Source organism: Entelurus aequoreus, linkage group LG19, assembly GCF_033978785.1.
Source record: "Entelurus aequoreus isolate RoL-2023_Sb linkage group LG19, RoL_Eaeq_v1.1, whole genome shotgun sequence".
Classification (NCBI taxonomy): domain Eukaryota; kingdom Metazoa; phylum Chordata; class Actinopteri; order Syngnathiformes; family Syngnathidae; genus Entelurus; species Entelurus aequoreus.
In genome coordinates, this window is record NC_084749.1 from 3,934,957 (window position 1) to 3,957,456 (window position 22,500).

A 22,500-nucleotide genomic window follows, 5' to 3' on the forward strand; every position below is an offset into this window, starting at 1 on the left:
GGACACACTGTCCATTCCGGTTTGGAATCTTCTCTAATGCAAAAAAAAAAAGAAGTCCTCCGTTTTTACATGTTTGTTTGTTAAAAGGGCTGAGAGATTTTTCCCGTGCAGTCTTTGTCTTTCCACGTGTGGAGTGATGAGGAGAGCACACATGTGACACCATCATGTGACCCCTGTGGGTTTACATCTGAGGAGAGCACACGTGTGACACCATCATGTGACCCCTGTGGGTTTACATCTGAGGAGAGCACACGTGTGACACCATCATGTGACCCCTGTGGGTTTACATCTGAGGAGAGCACACATGTGACGCCATCATGTGACCCCTGTGGGTTTACATCTGAGGAGAGCACACGTGTGACACCATCATGTGACCCCTGTGGGTTCACATCTGAGGAGAGCACACGTGTGACGCCATCATGTGACCCCTGTGGGTTTACATCTGAGGAGAGCACACGTGTGACGCCATCATGTGACCCCTGTGGGTTTACATCTGAGGAGAGCACACGTGTGACACCATCATGTGACCCCTGTGGGTTTACATCTGAGGAGAGCACACGTGTGACACCATCATGTGACCCCTGTGGGTTTACATCTGAGGAGAGCACACGTGTGACACCATCATGTGACCCCTGTGGGTTCACATCTGAGGAGAGCACACGTGTGACACCATCATGTGACCCCTGTGGGTTTACATCTGAGGAGAGCACACGTGTGACGCCATCATGTGACCCCTGTGGGTTTACATCTGAGGAGAGCACACGTGTGACGCCATCATGTGACCCCTGTGGGTTTACATCTGAGGAGAGCACACGTGTGACACCATCATGTGACCCCTGTGGGTTTACATCTGAGGAGAGCACACGTGTGACACCATCATGTGACCCCTGTGGGTTTACATCTGAGGAGAGCACACGTGTGACACCATCATGTGACCCCTGTGGGTTCACATCTGAGGAGAGCACACGTGTGACACCATCATGTGACCCCTGTGGGTTTACATCTGAGGAGAGCACACGTGTGACGCCATCATGTGACCCCTGTGGGTTTACATCTGAGGAGAGCACACGTGTGACACCATCATGTGACCCCTGTGGGTTTACATCTGAGGAGAGCACACGTGTGACACCATCATGTGACCCCTGTGGGTTTACATCTGAGGAGAGCACACGTGTGACACCATCATGTGACCCCTGTGGGTTTACATCTGAGGAGAGCACACGTGTGACACCATCATGTGACCCCTGTGGGTTCACATCTGAGGAGAGCACACGTGTGACACCATCATGTGACCCCTGTGGGTTTACATCTGAGGAGAGCACACGTGTGACGCCATCATGTGACCCCTGTGGGTTTACATCTGAGGAGAGCACACGTGTGACGCCATCATGTGACCCCTGTGGGTTCACATCTGAGGAGAGCACACGTGTGACACCATCATGTGACCCCTGTGGGTTCACATCTGCATACAGAAGCAACACCTCAGGAAATCACCTTTTTGACTCCATGGACTGTTTACAATCTACCTTCACATGCACACCTGGATGCTTTTGTTTTCTATTTAAAATAAAGATCTTTATTTACATTTTTTTTTAAATTTTGCTTGTCTGACAATTTTCTGCGATGTCTTGTAGACACTGAAAGGTGTTGAGCGAGAGGTAAGACTCATTTGACTCATTTTCCTCTTAATTGTACTAACTTTATTAACACTCTGCTTTTTCTTTGCTCTACAAGGTCTCTGCTTGTATTGTACAAAATAAATGGTAAGAATGATTCTTTTCCATCAAAAATGTTGCATCTTTCTGCAGCTATGTTGAATGTCTTGTCTGTGATTGACAGGCAGTGTGGCCACGCCTCCTGTCAATGTCAGCTGGGGTAGGATCCAGCCCTAACCTGCGCCTCACAAGCAGTACACAAATGTAAGATGACTGTACTATAATATTATTCATGTCTTTGACAGTCCCAATATTTCTGAAAAATAGTGCAAACATTGTTAAAAATGCCACATTAAAGTGCATTTGACAATTTAGTCATTAATCCCAAGAGTGCTCCATTCACAGCCCAATAGTTCTGCAAAAAAGTGCAACAATTACCTAAAATACAATTTGAATGTGCAATTTAGTCACTAATCCTACGAGTGCTCCATTCACAGTCCAATATTTCTGAAGAAAGGTGAAAAAAATATTTAAAATGCCATTTAAATGTGTACTTTGGTCATTAATCCCAAGAGTGTTCCATTCACAGTCCGATATTTCTAGAAAAAGTGCAAAAATATTTTAAAATGCCACATTAATGTACAATTTAGTCATTAGTCCCAAAAGTGCTCCATTCATAGTATGATATTTCAGGAAAATAGTGCAAAAAATATTTTAAATACCATTATGATGTGCAATTTAGTCACTAATCCTAAAAGTGTTCCATTCACAGTCCAATATTTCTAGAAAAAAGTGCAAAAATATTTTTAAAATGCCACATTAATATACAATTTAGTCATTAGTTCCAAAAGTGTTCCATTCGGTCCAATATTTCTGAAGAAAAGTTTAAAAAATATTTAAAATACCATTTTAATGTGCAATTTAGTCATTAATCCCAAGAGTGCTTTATTCGCAGTCCAATATTTCTGAAAAAAAGTGCAAAAATACTTTAAAACGCCATTTTAATGTGCAATTTAGTCATTAATCCCAAAAGTGTTCCATTCACAGTCCAATATTTCTAGAAAAAAGTGCAAAAATATTTTAAAATGCCACATTAATGTACAATTTAGTCATTAGTCCCAAAAATGTTCCATTCATAGTCTGATATTTCTGAAAAATTGTGCAAAAAATATTTTAAATACCATTTTAATGTGCAATTTAGTCACTAATCCTAAAGGTGATCCATTCACAGTCCCAATATTTCTGAAGAAAAGTGCAAAAAATATTTAAAATGCCACTTTAATGTGCACTTTAGTCATTAATCCTACGAGTGCTCCATTCAGTGCAATATTTCTGAAGAAAAGTTAAAAAAATATTTAAAATGCCACTTTAATGTGCACTTTAGTCATTAATCCTACGAGTGCTCCATTCAGTGCAATATTTCTGAAGAAAAGTTAAAAAAATATTTAAAATGCCACTTTAATGTGCACTTTAGTCATTAATCCCAAGAGTGTTCCATTCACAGTCCAATATTTCTAGAAAAAAGTGCAAAAATATTTTAAAATGCCACATTAATGTACAATTTAGTCATTAGTCCCAAAAGTGTTCCATTCATAGTCCGATGTTTCTGGAAAATAGTGGAAAAAATATTTTAAATGCCACTTTAATGTGCAATTTAGTCATTAATCCTACGAGTGCTCCATTCACAGTGCAATATTTCTGAAGAAAAGTCAAAACAATATTTAAAATGCCACTTTAATGTGCAATTTAATCATTAATCCCAAGAGTGCTCCATTCACAGTCCGATATTTCTAGAAAAAAGTGCAAAAATATTTTAAACTGCCATTGTAATGTACAATTTAGTCATTAATCCCAAGTGTTCCATTCACAGTCTGATATTTCTGAAGAATAGTTTTGTCAGCTAGAGTAAAAAAAAGACTAATGTTCAGGCTTGTTGCTCACAACTGTGTGGTACATGTAGGGAGCACGTGCACGTACACAAAAACAGTCCCAGAGAAACAACTAAGTACAAAACAGTTGTATCTATAGTTTGGGTGTATTTTGAAGTAAAATATTTTAGCGAGCACACTCGTCTTTGCAGTGACGTGTGCATGAGTTTAAACACTGACTGTAGAACAACACACACTTTCAGAGTTTAAACACTGACTGTAGAACAACACACACTTTCAGAGTTTAAACACTGACTGTAGAACAACACACACTTTCAGGTAAACATCCGCCATTAAGGTCAAAATAAATAGCAGGATTAATCTGTGTGTATAGGAAGTGATGTGAATTATATTTATATATAATGCAATAATGTTTTCTGTTTAATCACAAGAGTTTAATCACAGCCTTTGTTTAAATTATAAATCTGAAAAAATAAGCAAAACTATGATTAATTAAAAACAATTAAGTGTTACCTTATGGAAAAGTGCAATCAAGAAGTCTCAAACTGGTACGTGTACCACTAGAGGTATGTGGGCTCCATCTAGTGGTACACATATATACCACTAGAGGTACGTGGGCTCCATCTAGTGGTACACATATATACCACTAGAGGTACGTGGGCTCCATCTAGTGGTACACATATATACCACTAGAGGTACGTGGGCTCCATCTAGTGGTACACATATATACCACTAGAGGTACGTGGGCTCCATCTAGTGGTACACATATATACCACTAGAGGTACGTGGGCTCCATCTAGTGGTACACATATATACCACTAGAGGTACGTGGGCTCCATCTAGTGGTACACATATATACCACTAGAGGTACGTGGGCTCCATCTAGTGGTACACATATACACCACTAGAGGTACGTGGGCTCCATCTAGTGGTACACATATATACCACTAGAGGTACGTGGGCTCCTACTAGTGGTACACATATATACCACTAGAGGTACGTGGGCTCCATCTAGTGGTACACATATATACCACTAGAGGTACGTGGGCTCCATCTAGTGGTACACATATATACCACTAGAGGTACGTGGGCTCCATCTAGTGGTACACATATATACCACTAGAGGTACGTGGGCTCCATCTAGTGGTACACATATATACCACTAGAGGTACGTGGGCTCCATCTAGTGGTACACATATATACCACTAGAGGTACGTGGGCTCCATCTAGTGGTACACATATATACCACTAGAGGTACGTGGGCTCCATCTAGTGGTACACATATATACCACTAGAGGTACGTGGGCTCCATCTAGTGGTACACATATATACCACTAGAGGTACGTGGGCTCCATCTAGTGGTACACATATATACCACTAGAGGTACGTGGGCTCCATCTAGTGGTACACATATATACCACTAGAGGTACGTGGGCTCCATCTAGTGGTACACATATATACCACTAGAGGTACGTGGGCTCCATCTAGTGGTACACATATATACCACTAGAGGTACGTGGGCTCCATCTAGTGGTACACATATATACCACTAGAGGTACGTGGGCTCCATCTAGTGGTACACATATATACCACTAGAGGTACGTGGGCTCCATCTAGTGGTACACATATATACCACTAGAGGTACGTGGGCTCCATCTAGTGGTACACCAAAGAATCACTTGATTAAAGTTTTATTTTCCTATATTTAAACCGTTACTGTTTAAAATGTGTGTTCTGTTTTTTTAAATTCTATTTTGTTCAACATCCCATTTAAAGTAAATGATGAATGAAAAGGAGCAGAAAGATGTTAAAAACTGTCCCCTATTTCCACAAATACAACAATTGACTTTCAATGTTGGCGACTTCAAAGCCATATTTTCATTTTACAACAATTAAACCAATAATAATGACATAGTTTAACTCAGTCATCTTTCCATCATCATGATTTTTGATTATTTTCTTTTATACAGAAAAAGATTGACATTGTTTGATTCCACTATCAAGTTTGTTCCATCAACTAACAACTGCTTAAATACTTCTTTCCATTGTCACTCTTCTAAAGATCTCTGTTCCTTTCAGATGACAATGACTCTCTTTTTACACATTGTTTTCAATGTTGTTTGTTACAATTGTTGTATGTGATGTTTATTTGTTAGAATTGTTGTATGTGATGTTTATTTGTTAGAATTGTTGTATGTGATGTTTATTTGTTAGAATTGTTGTATGTGATGTTTATTTGTTAGAATTGTTGTATGTGATGTTTATTTGTTAGAATTGTTGTATGTGATGTTTAGGATATGATTCTCTGCCAGTGGATGGAAGTTCAGTAAGTTTACAATGGCCAAAAATATGAAATACACCTGTTTTTATTGAATACTTAGGCCTGCTATGTTACTGTATTGTAATGTTGGTCATTATGGTGCTACTTGGAGAGACCCTTTTTTCTGGGGAGGTACTTGGTGACATATGTGAGAACCACCGTGTTATTTAGGTTTGTAGCATTTCATCTTTTTTGTTGTTGTTTTTTTTTCCCAGATTGTCAAGACCTTCCAGTCTGACAGAAACCAAAGGTAAATCTTTATCAAGCTTCTTTATTTCTTACATCCCTGGGTCATTAATATGTCAATTCCAGATTGTAGCCTGAGGCTAATTTTCTTCAATCTGCAGGTTGATGGTAAACACAACAAAGTCCATAAAACAAAACAAAAAAAACATGTACTTAAAACTTTGACAACATCAGACATCCTGAAGGGTACACTAAAATACACATTATGTTACAGTAGGTTGTTGCATGACCTCAGCTTGTGGCAGAGCAGGAATAAAGTCACCTTTGTAGTCCACCTGCATTAATGTGCAGATATAAAAGTGCACATATAACACATGTGTTTCAGCATGCACCAGAAAGGCATAAAAGTGCAGATATAAAAGTGCACATATAACACATGTGTTTCAGCATGCACCAGAAAGGCATAAAAGTGCACATATAAAAGTGCACATATAACACATGTGTTTCAGCATGCACCAGAAAGGCATAAAAGTGCACATATAAAAGTGCACATATAACACATGTGTTTCAGCATACACCAGAAAGGCATAAAAGTGCACATATAAAAGTGCACATATAACACATGTGTTTCAGCATGCACCAGAAAGGCATAAAAGTGCACATATAAAAGTGCACATATAACACATGTGTTTCAGCATGCACCAGAAAGGCATAAAAGTGCACATATAAAAGTGCACATATAACACATGTGTTTCAGCATGCACCAGAAAGGCATAAAAGTGCACATATAAAAGTGCACATATAACACATGTGTTTCAGCATGCACCAGAAAGGCATACGTAAGTCTTAGTTTCACTTGACTTCAAACATGCATAGAATAAAATGACAATGTAATCACATATTTCCAGTTGTTTCATTACTGCACGCTGAAAAGGACTAGGAAGAAGCAGAGCTTATTTAATCCTACCCCTTTTCCTATTATAGCACTTGTAATCCATTTCTTTGTTCGGAATAAACAAATGAGTATTAAATGAATACACAAAAGGTTGAGACTTTTATTAGTAGGTGTTACTATAGTCAGTAAACAAATGTTAAATAAACATAAAGTTAAAGTGCCCTAGTTGTGTATTAATGTATACACGACCTGTAAGTAGTGACATCATTAGTTTATATCAGGGGTCACCAACGTGGTGCCCGCGGGCACCAGGTAGCCCGTAAGGACCAGATGAGTAGCCCGCTGGCCTGTTCTAAAAATAGCTCAAATAGCAGCACTTACCAGTGAGCTGCCTCTATTTTTTAAATGTTATTTATTTACTAGCAAGCTGGTCTCGCTTTGCCCGACATTTTTAATTCTAAGAGAGACAAAACTCAAATAGAATTTGAAAATCCAAGAAAATATTTTAAACACTTGGTCTTCACTTGTTTAAATAAATTCATTAATTTTTTTACTTTGCTTCTTATAACTTTCAGAAAGATAATTTTAGAGAAAAAATATAACCTTAAAATGATTTTAGGATTTTTAAACACATATACCTTTTTACCTTTTAAATTCCTTCCTCTTCTTTCCTGACAATTTAAATCAATGTTCAAGTAAAAAAAATGGTTTTATTGTAAAGAATAAAAAATACATTTTAATTTAATTCTTCATTTTAGCTTCTGTTTTTTTGACGAAGAATATTTGTGAAATATTTCTTCAAACTTATTATGATTAAAATTCACAAAAATTATTCTGGTAAATCTAGAAAATCTGTAGAATCAAATTTAAATCTTATTTCAAAGTCTTTTGAATTTATTTTAAAATTTTTGTTCAGGAAAATCTAGAAGAAATAATGATTTGTCTTTGTTAGAAATATAACTTGGTCCAATTTGTTATATATTCTAACAAAGTGCAGATTGGATTTTAACATATTTAAAACATGTCATCAACATTCTAAAATTAATCTTAATCAGGAAAAATTACTAATGATGTTCCATAAATTATTTTTTTAATTTTTTCAAAAAGATTCGAATTAGCTAGTTTTTCTCTTCTTTTTTTCGGTTGAATTTTGAATTTTAAAGAGTCGAAATTGAAGATAAACTATGTTTCAAAATTTAATTGTCATTTTTTTCGTGTTTTCTCCTCTTTTAAACCGTTCAATTAAGTGTAAATACCATTAATTATTAATAATAACATAGAGTTAAAGGTAAATTGAGCAAATTGGCTATTTCTGGCAATTTATTGAAGTGTTTTTAAACTGGTAGCCCTTTGCAATAATCACTACCCAAGAAGTAGCTCTTGCTTTCAAAAAGGTTGCTGACCCCTGCTTTATATCAATTATAATATTGTAATAGTTGACTGACAACATGACGTGCTCAGTTCAGGACAATAATGTGTAGCTTATGGAAGATAAAAGTGTAATATTGTGTCCCTCTGGTAGTACTTTGCGTGTGATGACGTCACTGCTCTGCAAGGAGGATGCCTGCAGAGAATTCAAGGATTTTCTGACACTCTTCTCTCACACACACTTTGCATGACATCATCTGGCCTCCAGGGGGCAGCAGCAGCTAACGTTTACAAAAAATGATATTTTGTCTTCTGTTTTGTTCATCCCGCAGTTTGAGTATTTATTCTACAATCAACTTGATTACAGCTAAGTGTTTTTGATGATTAACATCCACTTTTTCAACATTGTGAGCATATAAAGGTCAAAGTTAGACTTGACAATTGTGTGGTGATAGAAACTGCCATCAGTGATTTGCATGATATTTATTTGCATGTTGCCAAGTCAACTTTTATTTGATTTCATTTGAACTTATTGATGTCCGTTTGTTTTAAAAACGTGACTTTGTCCAGCCAAAAAAAAAGAACAATTGTGAGTAAATATTTCATAACAGTTCATGGCGAAGGAAAGTGTGCAATTTGTTGTCATGTGCATGATTAGCATAGAAGTGAAAGTAAAAAAGTAAAGCTATAAGTATGTAAAAACAAGTGTTTCCTCAAACTGCCGTTTTGGTGAAATCTGCATACTGCCACAACACATTAATTTGTCATCATTCAAATATTACAATTATAGTATTAACAAAACAGTTATCCTAATGACATAATAGCTGAATTCAAGGTAACATAACTAACTTAACCAATGTGAACCTAGTAGCATAAAATAAAATAGAACAAACAAAACAAATGTAGAAACACACATTTTTACAATGGATTTCAGGGTGCGCATCGTGCGTTCAAGCAAATACAAGCGCTGCATGGAACTAAGTAACAAGATGATGAAGTTGACTAAAATCTTTGCATCTTACCGTTTTGTTATTTTATTCCGTGAGTGGATCTTTTACAATAAAAGAAGGTATTGTGTGTCGATACTGCATCAGTCTGCCGCCATCTGCTGCCAGCCACAAGAGGAGCAGCTGATTGGAGTAGCAGCAGCAGCAGCGGACATCATCTTTAAACATTGTCATGTGTGACGTGGGTTACTATTGTGACATCCAGTGGACACGTTTAGAACAGCAGTTTCTTTTATTTCAGAAATGCAGCTCGTTGTTATATTTAGCAAACTCATGTTGGGGGCCGGACTAAACCTGTTCACCTGTGACACACCTGCTCTAGATGAAGAAATAACTTCATATTTGCTCTTGCAAGTTGTCATCAAGACAATTGTTGGCCTTCGCTCACTTGGACCAGAAGCGTGAAGTGTGGGGACTTAGTTTGGTAGAAGAAGAAGATGTGGGGACTTAGTTTGTAGAAGAAGAAGAAGATGTGGGGACTTAGTTTGGTAGAAGAAGAAGATGTGGGGACTTAGTTTGGTAGAAGAAGAAGATGTGGGGACTTAGTTTGGTAGAAGAAGAAGATGTGGGGACTTAGTTTGGTAGAAGAAGAAGATGTGGGGACTTAGTTTGGTAGAAGAAGAAGATGTGGGGACTTAGTTTGGTAGAAGAAGAAGATGTGGGGACTTAGTTTGGTAGAAGAAGAAGATGGGGGGACTTAGTTTGGTAGAAGAAGAAGATGTGGGGACTTAGTTTGGTAGAAGAAGATGATGTGGGGACTTAGTTTGGTAGAAGAAGAAGATGTGGGGACTTAGTTTGGTAGAAGAAGAAGATGTGGGGACTTAGTTTGGTAGAAGAAGAAGATGTGGGGACTTAGTTTGGTAGAAGAAGAAGATGTGGGGACTTAGTTTGGTAGAAGAAGAAGATGTGGGGACTTAGTTTGGTAGAAGAAGAAGATGTGGGGACTTAGTTTGGTAGAAGAAGAAGATGTGGGGACTTAGTTTGGTAGAAGAAGAAGATGTGGGGACTTAGTTTGGTAGAAGAAGAAGATGTGGGGACTTAGTTTGGTAGAAGAAGAAGATGTGGGGACTTAGTTTGGTAGAAGAAGAAGATGTGGGGACTTAGTTTGGTAGAAGAAGAAGATGTGGGGACTTAGTTTGGTAGAAGAAGAAGATGGGGGGACTTAGTTTGGTAGAAGAAGAAGATGTGGGGACTTAGTTTGGTAGAAGAAGAAGATGGGGGGACTTAGTTTGGTAGAAGAAGAAGATGTGGAGACTTAGTTTGGTAGGAGAACAAGAAGATGGGGGGACTTAGTTTGGTAGAAGAAGATGTGGGGACTTAGTTTGGTAGAAGAAGAAGAAGATGTGGGGACTTAGTTTGGTAGAAGAAGAAGATGGGGGGACTTAGTTTGGTAGAAGAAGAAGATGTGGAGACTTAGTTTGGTAGGAGAACAAGAAGATGGGGGGACTTAGTTTGGTAGAAGATGTGGGGACTTAGTTTGGTAGAAGAAGAAGAAGATGTGGGGACTTAGTTTGGTAGAAGAAGAAGATGTGGGGACTTAGTTTGGTAGAAGAAGAAGATGTGGGGACTTAGTTTGGTAGAAGAAGAAGATGTGGGGACTTAGTTTGGTAGAAGAAGAAGATGTGGGGACTTAGTTTGGTAGAAGAAGAAGATGGGGGGACTTAGTTTGGTAGAAGAAGAAGATGGGGGGACTTAGTTTGGTAGAAGAAGAAGATGGGGGGACTTAGTTTGGTAGAAGAAGAAGATGGGGGGACTTAGTTTGGTAGAAGAAGAAGATGGGGGGACTTAGTTTGGTAGAAGAAGAAGAAGATGTGGGGACTTAGTTTGGTAGAAGAAGAAGATGTGGGGACTTAGTTTGGTAGAAGAAGATGTGGGGACTTAGTTTGGTAGAAGAAGATGTGGGGACTTAGTTTGGTAGAAGAAGATGTGGGGACTTAGTTTGGTAGAAGAAGAAGAAGAAGATAGGAGGTGAGAGGTGAATGTCATGAAGGTAGAAAGTGTCCACCGTTTCAGCACCACTTGCTTGACTTGAAAAGAAGCACACACCTGCAAGTCAGCCTAAACATGGATGCTTTTATATACCACCTAACTCACTTTTTATACACCTTCTGTACACCTGATGTATACCTTTTTAATACACCTCTTGTACACTTTTATACACCTGATGTATACCTTTTTAATACACCTCTTGTACACTTTTATACACCTGATGTATACCTTTTAATACACCTCTTGTACACTTTTATACACCTGATGTATACCTTTTAATACACCTCTTGTACACTTTTATACACCTGATGTATACCTTTTAATACACCTCTTGTACACTTTTATACACCTGATGTATACCTTTTTAATACACCTCTTGTACACTTTTATACACCTGATGTATACCTTTTTAATACACCTCTTGTACACTTTTTATACACCTGATGTATACCTTTTAATACACCTCTTGTACACTTTTATACACCTGATGTATACCTTTTAATACACCTCTTGTACACTTTTTATACACCTGATGTATACCTTTTAATACACCTCTTGTACACTTTTATACACCTGATGTATACCTTTTTAATACACCTCTTGTACACTTTTTATACACCTGATGTATACCTTTTAATACACCTCTTGTACACTTTTATACACCTGATGTATACCTTTTAATACACCTCTTGTACACTTTTATACACCTGATGTATACCTTTTTAATACACCTTGTACACTTTTTATACACCTGATGTATACCTTTTTAATACACCTCTTGTACACTTTTATACACCTGATGTATACCTTTTAATATGCCTCTTGTACACTTTTATACACCTGATGTATACCTTTTAATACACCTCTTGTACACTTTTATACACCTGATGTATACCTTTTAATATGCCTCTTGTACACTTTTATACACCTGATGTATACCTTTTAATACACCTCTTGTACACTTTTATACACCTGATGTATACCTTTTTAATACACCTCTTGTACACTTTTATACACCTGATGTATACCTTTTTAATACACCTCTTGTACACTTTTTATACACCTGATGTATACCTTTTAATACACCTCTTGTACACTTTTATACACCTGATGTATACCTTATTAATACACCTCTTGTACACTTTTTATACACCTGATGTATACCTTTTAATACACCTCTTGTACACTTTTATACACCTGATGTATACCTTATTAATACACCTCTTGTACACTTTTTATACACCTGATGTATACCTTTTAATACACCTCTTGTACACTTTTATACACCTGATGTATACCTTTTAATACACCTCTTGTACACTTTTATACACCTGATGTATACCTTTTTAATACACCTCTTGTACACTTTTTATACACCTGATGTATACCTTTTAATACACCTCTTGTACACTTTTATACACCTGATGTATACCTTTTAATACACCTCTTGTACACTTTTTATACACCTGATGTATACCTTTTAATACACCTCTTGTACACTTTTATACACCTGATGTATACCTTTTTAATACACCTCTTGTACACTTTTTATACACCTGATGTATACCTTTTAATACACCTCTTGTACACTTTTATACACCTGATGTATACCTTTTAATACACCTCTTGTACACTTTTATACACCTGATGTATACCTTTTTAATACACCTTGTACACTTTTTATACACCTGATGTATACCTTTTTAATACACCTCTTGTACACTTTTATACACCTGATGTATACCTTTTAATATGCCTCTTGTACACTTTTATACACCTGATGTATACCTTTTAATACACCTCTTGTACACTTTTATACACCTGATGTATACCTTTTAATATGCCTCTTGTACACTTTTATACACCTGATGTATACCTTTTAATACACCTCTTGTACACTTTTTATACACCTGATGTATACCTTTTAATACACCTCTTGTACACTTTTATACACCTGATGTATACCTTTTTAATACACCTCTTGTACACTTTTTATACACCTGATGTATACCTTTTTAATACACCTCTTGTACACTTTTTATACACCTGATGTATACCTTTTAATACACCTCTTGTACACTTTTATACACCTGATGTATACCTTTTAATACACCTCTTGTACACTTTTTATACACCTGATGTATGCCTTTTAATACACCTCTTGTACACTTTTATACACCTGATGTATACCTTTTTAATACACCTCTTGTACACTTTTTATACACCTGATGTATACCTTTTAATACACCTCTTGTACACTTTTATACACCTGATGTATACCTTTTAATACACCTCTTGTACACTTTTATACACCTGATGTATACCTTTTAATACACCTTGTACACTTTGTATACACCTGATGTATACCTTTTTAATACACCTCTTGTACACTTTTTATACACCTGATGTATACCTTTTAATACACCTCTTGTACACTTTTATACACCTGATGTATACCTTTTAATATGCCTCTTGTACACTTTTATACACCTGATGTATACCTTTTAATACGCCTCTTGTACACTTTTATACACCTGATTTATATGTTTTATACACCTTATGTTTATTGTTGGTACATGTCATGAGCACTTGTTGTTATACATCTTGTGTACATGTTCCTGTGTACAAATGTACTTGCACACCTGTTGTATACTTGTACACCTGTTGTATACTTGTACACCTGTTGTATACTTGCACACCTGTTGTATACTTGCACACCTGTTGTATACTTGCACACCTGTTGTATACTTGTACACCTGTTGTATACTTGCACACCTGTTGTATACCTGTACACCTGTTGTATACCTGTACACCTGTTGTATACTTGCACACCTGTTGTATACTTGCACACCTGTTGTATACTTGCACACCTGTTGTATACTTGCACACCTGTTGTATACTTGTACACCTGTTGTATACTTGTACACCTGTTGTATACTTGTACACCTGTTGTATACTTGTACACCTGTTGTATACTTGCACACCTGTTGTATACTTGCACACCTGTTGTATACTTGTACACCTGTTGTATACTTGCACACCTGTTGTATACCTGTACACCTGTTGTATACCTGTACACCTGTTGTATACTTGCACACCTGTTGTATACTTGCACACCTGTTGTATACTTGCACACCTGTTGTATACTTGCACACCTGTTGTATACCTGTACACCTCTACATCTGTTTGACCTCTGGCAACCTCTTGTGTATATACACCTGATGTGTACACCTCTTGTGTACATGTGTTGTACACCTGTTGTGTACGTATGCTGTACACTTGGACACCTATGGTGCACTTGTTGTGTACACCTGTTGCACTCTTGTTCACCGGATGTGTACACCTTTTTTTGGATCATTTGTCCACCTGTTGTGTAGAGCACTTGCAGAATTGTTGTGGACCACTGTTGCAGAATGACAAAATGAATATGAATCCAATATGCTCTGCTTCTTCCTGCTCCTTTTCAGACTGCTCCAGATATTTGACTGACACTAGAAGAGGCTCCCAAACTGTGGCCCCTGTCTCAAATCTGGCCCTGAAGTATTGGATTTATCTAAGCTCATCTAAGAGGGACTGATGCAAAGTGGAAAAGTGTTCTGTGGTCTGACGAGTCCACATTTCTAATTGTTTTTGTAAACTGTGGACGTGGAGTTAGTCGCATTTGTAATACAAAGTAGTTTATAGTTCTATCTGTCAGTAGACTCGCTATGGAAGGACTAAAAACTGCAACAAAGATGGCGGCGAGAAGGCGCTGTGGAAGTGAAGTTAGTAAATGAGACATCCTGAGAAGGCGGTCAGAAAGCAGCTTGGAAACGGTCAGTTAAAACAAACAAGATGTACACTGACTATTCTAAAGTTGACTTTTTGTAGTATTGTCCCTTGAAGTTTGGTACTACTCCTAATACTGTCAGTACAGTAGTTTGGTACTCCTAATACTGTCAGTACAGTAGTTTGGTACTCCTAATACTGTCAGTACAGTAGTTTGGTACTACTCCTAATACTGTCAGTACAGTAGTTTGGTACTACTCCTAATACTGTCAGACTGACAGTATTAGTAGTAGTACCAAACTACTGTACTGACAGTGTCAGTACAGTAGTTTGGTACTACATGTGAGTCAGTCTCTTTTATTTGAGCCACACCAGACGTACTTGCTGTGTTGCCATAGCGAGAAGTCGCCACGGTAACCAACCACTGGTGCTTTTATGCTGAGAGATCATCCTCTTTTCATTTAGTCTCACTGGAGACAAAACTACCACAATAACAACACTCACTTATGATTGACACGCACACGCACACGCACACGCACACACACACACACACACACACACACACACACACGCACGCACACACGCACACGCACACACACACACACAGACTGACTGAACACAACGTAGGTAGCATGCAGGCTAGCAAGAAGTTAGCCAGGATAGCAGGAAGTTAAACATGTAATAATAAAATAAATAAACACATAAATCCACGCCTGCCAGCTGATTGGTTATAAAAGTCCTGATTGGTTGGTGGCAGGTTATAAAAGTCCTGATTGGTTGGTGGCAGGTTATAAAAGTCCTGATTGGTTGGTGGCAGGTTATAAAAGTCCTGATTGGTTGGTGGCAGGTTATAAAAGTCCTGATTGGTTGGTGGCAGGTTATAAAAGTCCTGATTGGTTGGTGGCAGGTTATAAAAGTCCTGATTGGTTGGTGGCAGGTTATAAAAGTCCTGATTGGTTGGTGGCAGGTTATAAAAGTCCTGATTGGTTGGTGGCAGGTTATAAAAGTCCTGATTGGTTGGTGGCAGGTTATAAAAGTCCTGATTGGTTGGTGGCAGGTTATAAAAGTCCTGATTGGTTGGTGGCAGGTTATAAAAGTCCTGATTGGTTGGTGGCAGGTTATAAAAGTCCTGATTGGTTGGTGGCAGGTTATAAAAGTCCTGATTGGTTGGTGGCAGGTTATAAAAGTCCTGATTGGTTGGTGGCAGGTTATAAAAGTCCTGATTGGTTGGTGGCAGGTTATAAAAGTCCTGATTGGTTGGTGGCAGGTTATAAAAGTCCTGATTGGTTGGTGGCAGGTTATAAAGCTCCTCCCCGGTGGTCCGCGCACACAGACTGCGAGGACGCGCAGCAGCAGCAGCGGAGCATTACGCGCGGCCACGCGAGAAAGGAAGCACCTGTGTCTGCGGGAAATAAACACGACACCTGTGACTGTAAGTACTAGTTAATGACTGTAAGTACTAGTTAATGACTGTAAGCACTAGTTTGTGACTGGAAGTACTAGTTTGTGACTGGAAGTACTAGTTTGTGACTGTAAGTACTAGTTAATGACTGTAAGTACTAGTTAATGACTGTAAGTACTAGTTAATGACTGTAAGTACTAGTTCATGACTGTAAGTACTAGTTTGTGACTGGAAGTACTAGTTTGTTGCTGGAAGTACTAGTTGATGACTGTAAGTACTAGTTAATGACTGTAAGTACTAGTTCATGACTGTAAGTACTAGTTTGTGACTGGAAGTACTAGTTTGTTGCTGGAAGTACTAGTTGGTGACTGTAAGTACTAGTTTGTGACTGGAAGTACTAGTTTGTTGCTGGAAGTACTAGTTGATGACTGTAAGTACTAGTTGATGACTGTAAGTACTAGTTGGTGACTGTAAGTACTAGTTGATGACTGTAAGTACTAGTTGGTGACTGTAAGTACTAGTTGATGACTGTAAGTACTAGTTGGTGACTGTAAGTACTAGTTGATGACTGTAAGTACTAGTTGGTGACTGTAAGTACTAGTTGATGACTGTAAGTACTAGTTGGTGACTGTAAGTACTAGTTGATGACTGTAAGTACTAGTTGGTGACTGTAAGTATTCATGACAACGTTTATTAGTCAACTAGTTTGTGACTAAGTATTCATGACAACTAGTTTGTGACTGTAAGTATTCATGACAACTAGTTTGTGACTAAGTATTCATGACAACTAGCTTGTGACTAAGTATTCATGACAACTAGTTTGTGACTGTAAGTATTCACGACAACTAGTTTGTGACTAAGTATTCATGACAACTAGTTTGTGACTGGAAGTATTCATTACAACTAGTTTGTGACTAAGTATTCATGACAACTAGTTTGTGACTGTAAGTATTCATGACAACTAGTTTGTGACTAAGTATTCATGACAACTAGTTTGTGACTGTAAGTATTCATGACAACTAGCTTGTGACTAAGTATTCATGACAACTAGTTTGTGACTGTAAGTATTCATGACAACTAGTTTGTGACTAAGTATTCATGACAACTAGTTTGTGACTGGAAGTATTCATGACAACTAGTTTGGGACTAAGTATTCATGACAACTAGTTTGTGACTGGAAGTATTCATGACAACTAGTTTGTGACTGTAAGTATTCATGACAACTAGTTTGTGACTAAGTATTCATGACAACTAGTTTGTGACTGTAAGTATTCATGACAACTAGTTTGTGACTAAGTATTCATGACAACTAGTTTGTGACTGTAAGTATTCATGACAACTAGTTTGTGACTGTAAGTATTCATGACAACTAGTTTGTGACTAAGTATTCATGACAACTAGTTTGTGACTGTAAGTATTCATGACAACTAGTTTGTGACTGTAAGTATTCATGACAACTAGTTTGGGACTAAGTATTCATGACAACTAGTTTGTGACTGTAAGTATTCATGACAACTAGTTTGGGACTAAGTATTCATGACAACTAGTTTGTGACTGTAAGTATTCATGACAACTAGTTTGTGACTAAGTATTCATGACAACTAGTTTGTGACTGTAAGTATTCATGACAACTAGTTTGTGACTAAGTATTCATGACAACTAGTTTGTGACTAAGTATTCATGACAACTAGTTTGTGACTGTAAGTATTCATGACAACTAGTTTGTGACTGTAAGTATTCATGACAACTAGTTTGGGACTAAGTATTCATGACAACTAGTTTGTGACTGTAAGTATTCATGACAACTAGTTTGGGACTAAGTATTCATGACAACTAGTTTGTGACTGTAAGTATTCATGACAACTAGTTTGTGACTAAGTATTCATGACAACTAGTTTGTGACTGTAAGTATTCATGACAACTAGTTTGTGACTAAGTATTCATGACAACTAGTTTGTGACTGGAAGTATTCATGACAACTAGTTTGTGACTGTAAGTATTCATGACAACTAGTTTGTGACTAAGTATTCATGACAACTAGTTTGTGACTGTAAGTATTCATGACAACTAGTTTGGGACTAAGTATTCATGACAACTAGTTTGTGACTGTAAGTATTCATGACAACTAGTTTGGGACTAAGTATTCATGACAACTAGTTTGTGACTGTAAGTATTCATGACAACTAGTTTGTGACTAAGTATTCATGACAACTAGTTTGTGACTGTAAGTATTCATGACAACTAGTTTGTGACTAAGTATTCATGACAACTAGTTTGTGACTGGAAGTATTCATGACAACTAGTTTGTGACTGTAAGTATTCATGACAACTAGTTTGTGACTAAGTATTCATGACAACTAGTTTGTGACTGTAAGTATTCATGACAACTAGTTTGTGACTAAGTATTCATGACAACTAGTTTGTGACTGGAAGTATTCATGACAACTAGTTTGTGACTAAGTATTCATGACAACTAGTTTGTGACTGTAAGTATTAATGACAACTAGTTTGTGACTAAGTATTCATGACAACTAGTTTGTGACTGGAAGTATTCATGACAACTAGCTTGTGACTAAGTATTCATGACAACTAGTTTGTGACTGGAAGTATTCATGACAACTAGCTTGTGACTAAGTATTCATGACAACTAGTTTGTGACTGGAAGTATTCATGACAACTAGTTTGTGACTGTAAGTATTCATGACAACTAGTTTGTGACTAAGTATTCATGACAACTAGTTTGTGACTGTAAGTATTCATGACAACTAGTTTGTGACTGTAAGTATTCATGACAACTAGTTTGTGACTAAGTATTCATGACAACTAGTTTGTGACTGTAAGTATTCATGACAACTAGTTTGTGACTAAGTATTCATGACACAGTTCATCTTTGCGTTTATCAGTTAACTAGTTTGTGTATTTTACAAGAGAATGTGGGGAGTTGACTTCATTATTCTGTCTTGTGTGATATTGACAGAGAATAAAGTCATTTTATTTCTGAAGCCTTGATAATATTTTTAGATAATTAAGTGCACTCAAAAGTCTCATTAGGAATAAAAGTCAATATTACTGAATTATTGCTTGTTGTTTTTTTCACACTGAGATCACTTTTATTTTGGAAAGCTGCACACAGGTCACAATATTAGGGACACAGACACAATATTAGGGACACAGGTCACAATATTAGGGACACAGACACAATATTAGGGACACAGGTCACAATATTAGGGACACAGACACATTATTTGGGACACAGACACAATATTAGGGACACAGGTCACAATATTAGGGACACAGACACAATATTAGGGACACAGGTCACAATATTAGGGACACAGACACAATATTAGGGACACAGACACAATATTAGGGACACAGGTCACAATATTAGGGACACAGGTCACAATATTAGGGACACAGACACATTATTTGGGACACAGACACAATATTAGGGACACAGGTCACAATATTAGGGACACAGACACAATATTAGGGACACAGGTCACAATATTAGGGACACAGGTCACAATATTAGGGACACAGACACAATATTAGGGACACAGGTCACAATATTAGGGACACAGACACAATATTAGGGACACAGGTCACAATATTAGGGACACAGACACATTATTAGGGACACAGACACAATATTAGGGACACAGACACAATATTAGGGACACAGACACAATATTAGGGACACAGGTCACAATATTAGGGACACAGGTCACAATATTAGGGACACAGACACAATATTAGGGACACAGGTCACAATATTAGGGACACAGACACAATATTAGGGACACAGGTCACAATATTAGGGACACAGACACAATATTAGGGACACAGGTCACAATATTAGGGACACAGGTCACAATATTAGGGACACAGACACATTATTAGGGACACAGACACAATATTAGGGACACAGGTCACAATATTAGGGACACAGACACAATATTAGGGACACAGGTCACAATATTAGGGACACAGACACAATATTAGGGACACAGGTCACAATATTAGGGACACAGGTCACAATATTAGGGACACAGGTCACAATATTAGGGACACAGACACAATATTAGGGACACAGGTCACAATATTAGGGACACAGACACAATATTAGGGACACAGACCTGCACACAGGTCACAATATTAGGGACACAGACACATTATTAGGGACACAGAAACATTATTAGGGACACAGGTCACAATATTAGGGACACAGACACAATATTAGGGACACAGGTCACAATATTAGGGACACAGGTCACAATATTAGGGACACAGACACATTATTAGGGACACAGACACAATATTAGGGACACAGGTCACAATATTAGGGACACAGACACAATATTAGGGACACAGGTCACAATATTAGGGACACAGGTCACAATATTAGGGACACAGACACATTATTAGGGACACAGACACAATATTAGGGACACAGGTCACAATATTAGGGACACAGGTCACAATATTAGGGACACAGACACAATATTAGGGACACAGGTCACAATATTAGGGACACAGACACATTATTAGGGACACAGGTCACAATATTAGGGACACAGGTCACAATATTAGGGACACAGACACAATATTAGGGACACAGGTCACAATATTAGGGACACAGACACAATATTAGGGACACAGGTCACAATATTAGGGACACAGGTCACAATATTAGGGACACAGACACAATATTAGGGACACAGGTCACAATATTAGGGACACAGACACAATATTAGGGACACAGGTCACAATATTAGGGACACAGACACATTATTAGGGACACAGACACAATATTAGGGACACAGGTCACAATATTAGGGACACAGGTCACAATATTAGGGACACAGACACAATATTAGGGACACAGGTCACAATATTAGGGACACAGACACAATATTAGGGACACAGGTCACAATATTAGGGACACAGACACAATATTAGGGACACAGGTCACAATATTAGGGACACAGGTCACAATATTAGGGACACAGACACATTATTAGGGACACAGACACAATATTAGGGACACAGGTCACAATATTAGGGACACAGACACAATATTAGGGACACAGGTCACAATATTAGGGACACAGACACAATATTAGGGACACAGGTCACAATATTAGGGACACAGACACAATATTAGGGACACAGGTCACAATATTAGGGACACAGACACATTATTTGGGACACAGACACATTATTTGGGACACAGACACAATATTAGGGACACAGGTCACAATATTAGGGACACAGACACAATATTAGGGACACAGGTCACAATATTAGGGACACAGGTCACAATATTAGGGACACAGACACAATATTAGGGACACAGGTCACAATATTAGGGACACAGACACAATATTAGGGACACAGGTCACAATATTAGGGACACAGACACATTATTAGGGACACAGACACAATATTAGGGACACAGGTCACAATATTAGGGACACAGGTCACAATATTAGGGACACAGACACAATATTAGGGACACAGGTCACAATATTAGGGACACAGACACAATATTAGGGACACAGGTCACAATATTAGGGACACAGACACAATATTAGGGACACAGGTCACAATATTAGGGACACAGACACATTATTAGGGACACAGACACAATATTAGGGACACAGGTGACAATATTAGGGACACAGACACAATATTAGGGACACAGGTCACAATATTAGGGACACAGACACAATATTAGGGACACAGGTCACAATATTAGGGACACAGACACAATATTAGGGACACAGGTCACAATATTAGGGACACAGACACAATATTAGGGACACAGGTCACAATATTAGGGACACAGACACATTATTAGGGACACAGACACAATATTAGGGACACAGGTCACAATATTAGGGACACAGACACAATATTAGGGACACAGACACAATATTAGGGACACAGACACAATATTAGGGACACAGGTCACAATATTAGGGACACAGGTCACAATATTAGGGACACAGACCTGCA

The 22,500-nt window shown here is 37.8% G+C and overlaps 2 protein-coding genes across 2 annotated transcripts in view; both read left to right on the forward strand.

The window, feature by feature from the left end:
• The window catches only part of LOC133635008 (ubiquitin-conjugating enzyme E2 R1-like), a 40,356-nt gene extending 30,596 nt beyond the window's left edge, over positions 1 to 9,760 (forward strand). The window contains exons 5-8 of the mRNA XM_062027689.1: positions 1 to 1,763; positions 1,840 to 1,919; positions 6,080 to 6,114; positions 8,468 to 9,760. The exon at positions 1 to 1,763 is cut by the window's left edge and continues 763 nt beyond it. The gene's annotated coding sequence lies outside the window, so the exon portion shown is untranslated. The remainder of the gene's footprint in view (positions 1,764 to 1,839; positions 1,920 to 6,079; positions 6,115 to 8,467) is intronic.
• A 6,252-nt stretch (positions 9,761 to 16,012) lies between these two features.
• The window catches only part of LOC133634825 (C2 calcium-dependent domain-containing protein 4C), an 18,107-nt gene continuing 11,619 nt past the window's right edge, over positions 16,013 to 22,500 (forward strand). The window contains exon 1 of the mRNA XM_062027456.1: positions 16,013 to 16,509. The gene's annotated coding sequence lies outside the window, so the exon portion shown is untranslated. The remainder of the gene's footprint in view (positions 16,510 to 22,500) is intronic.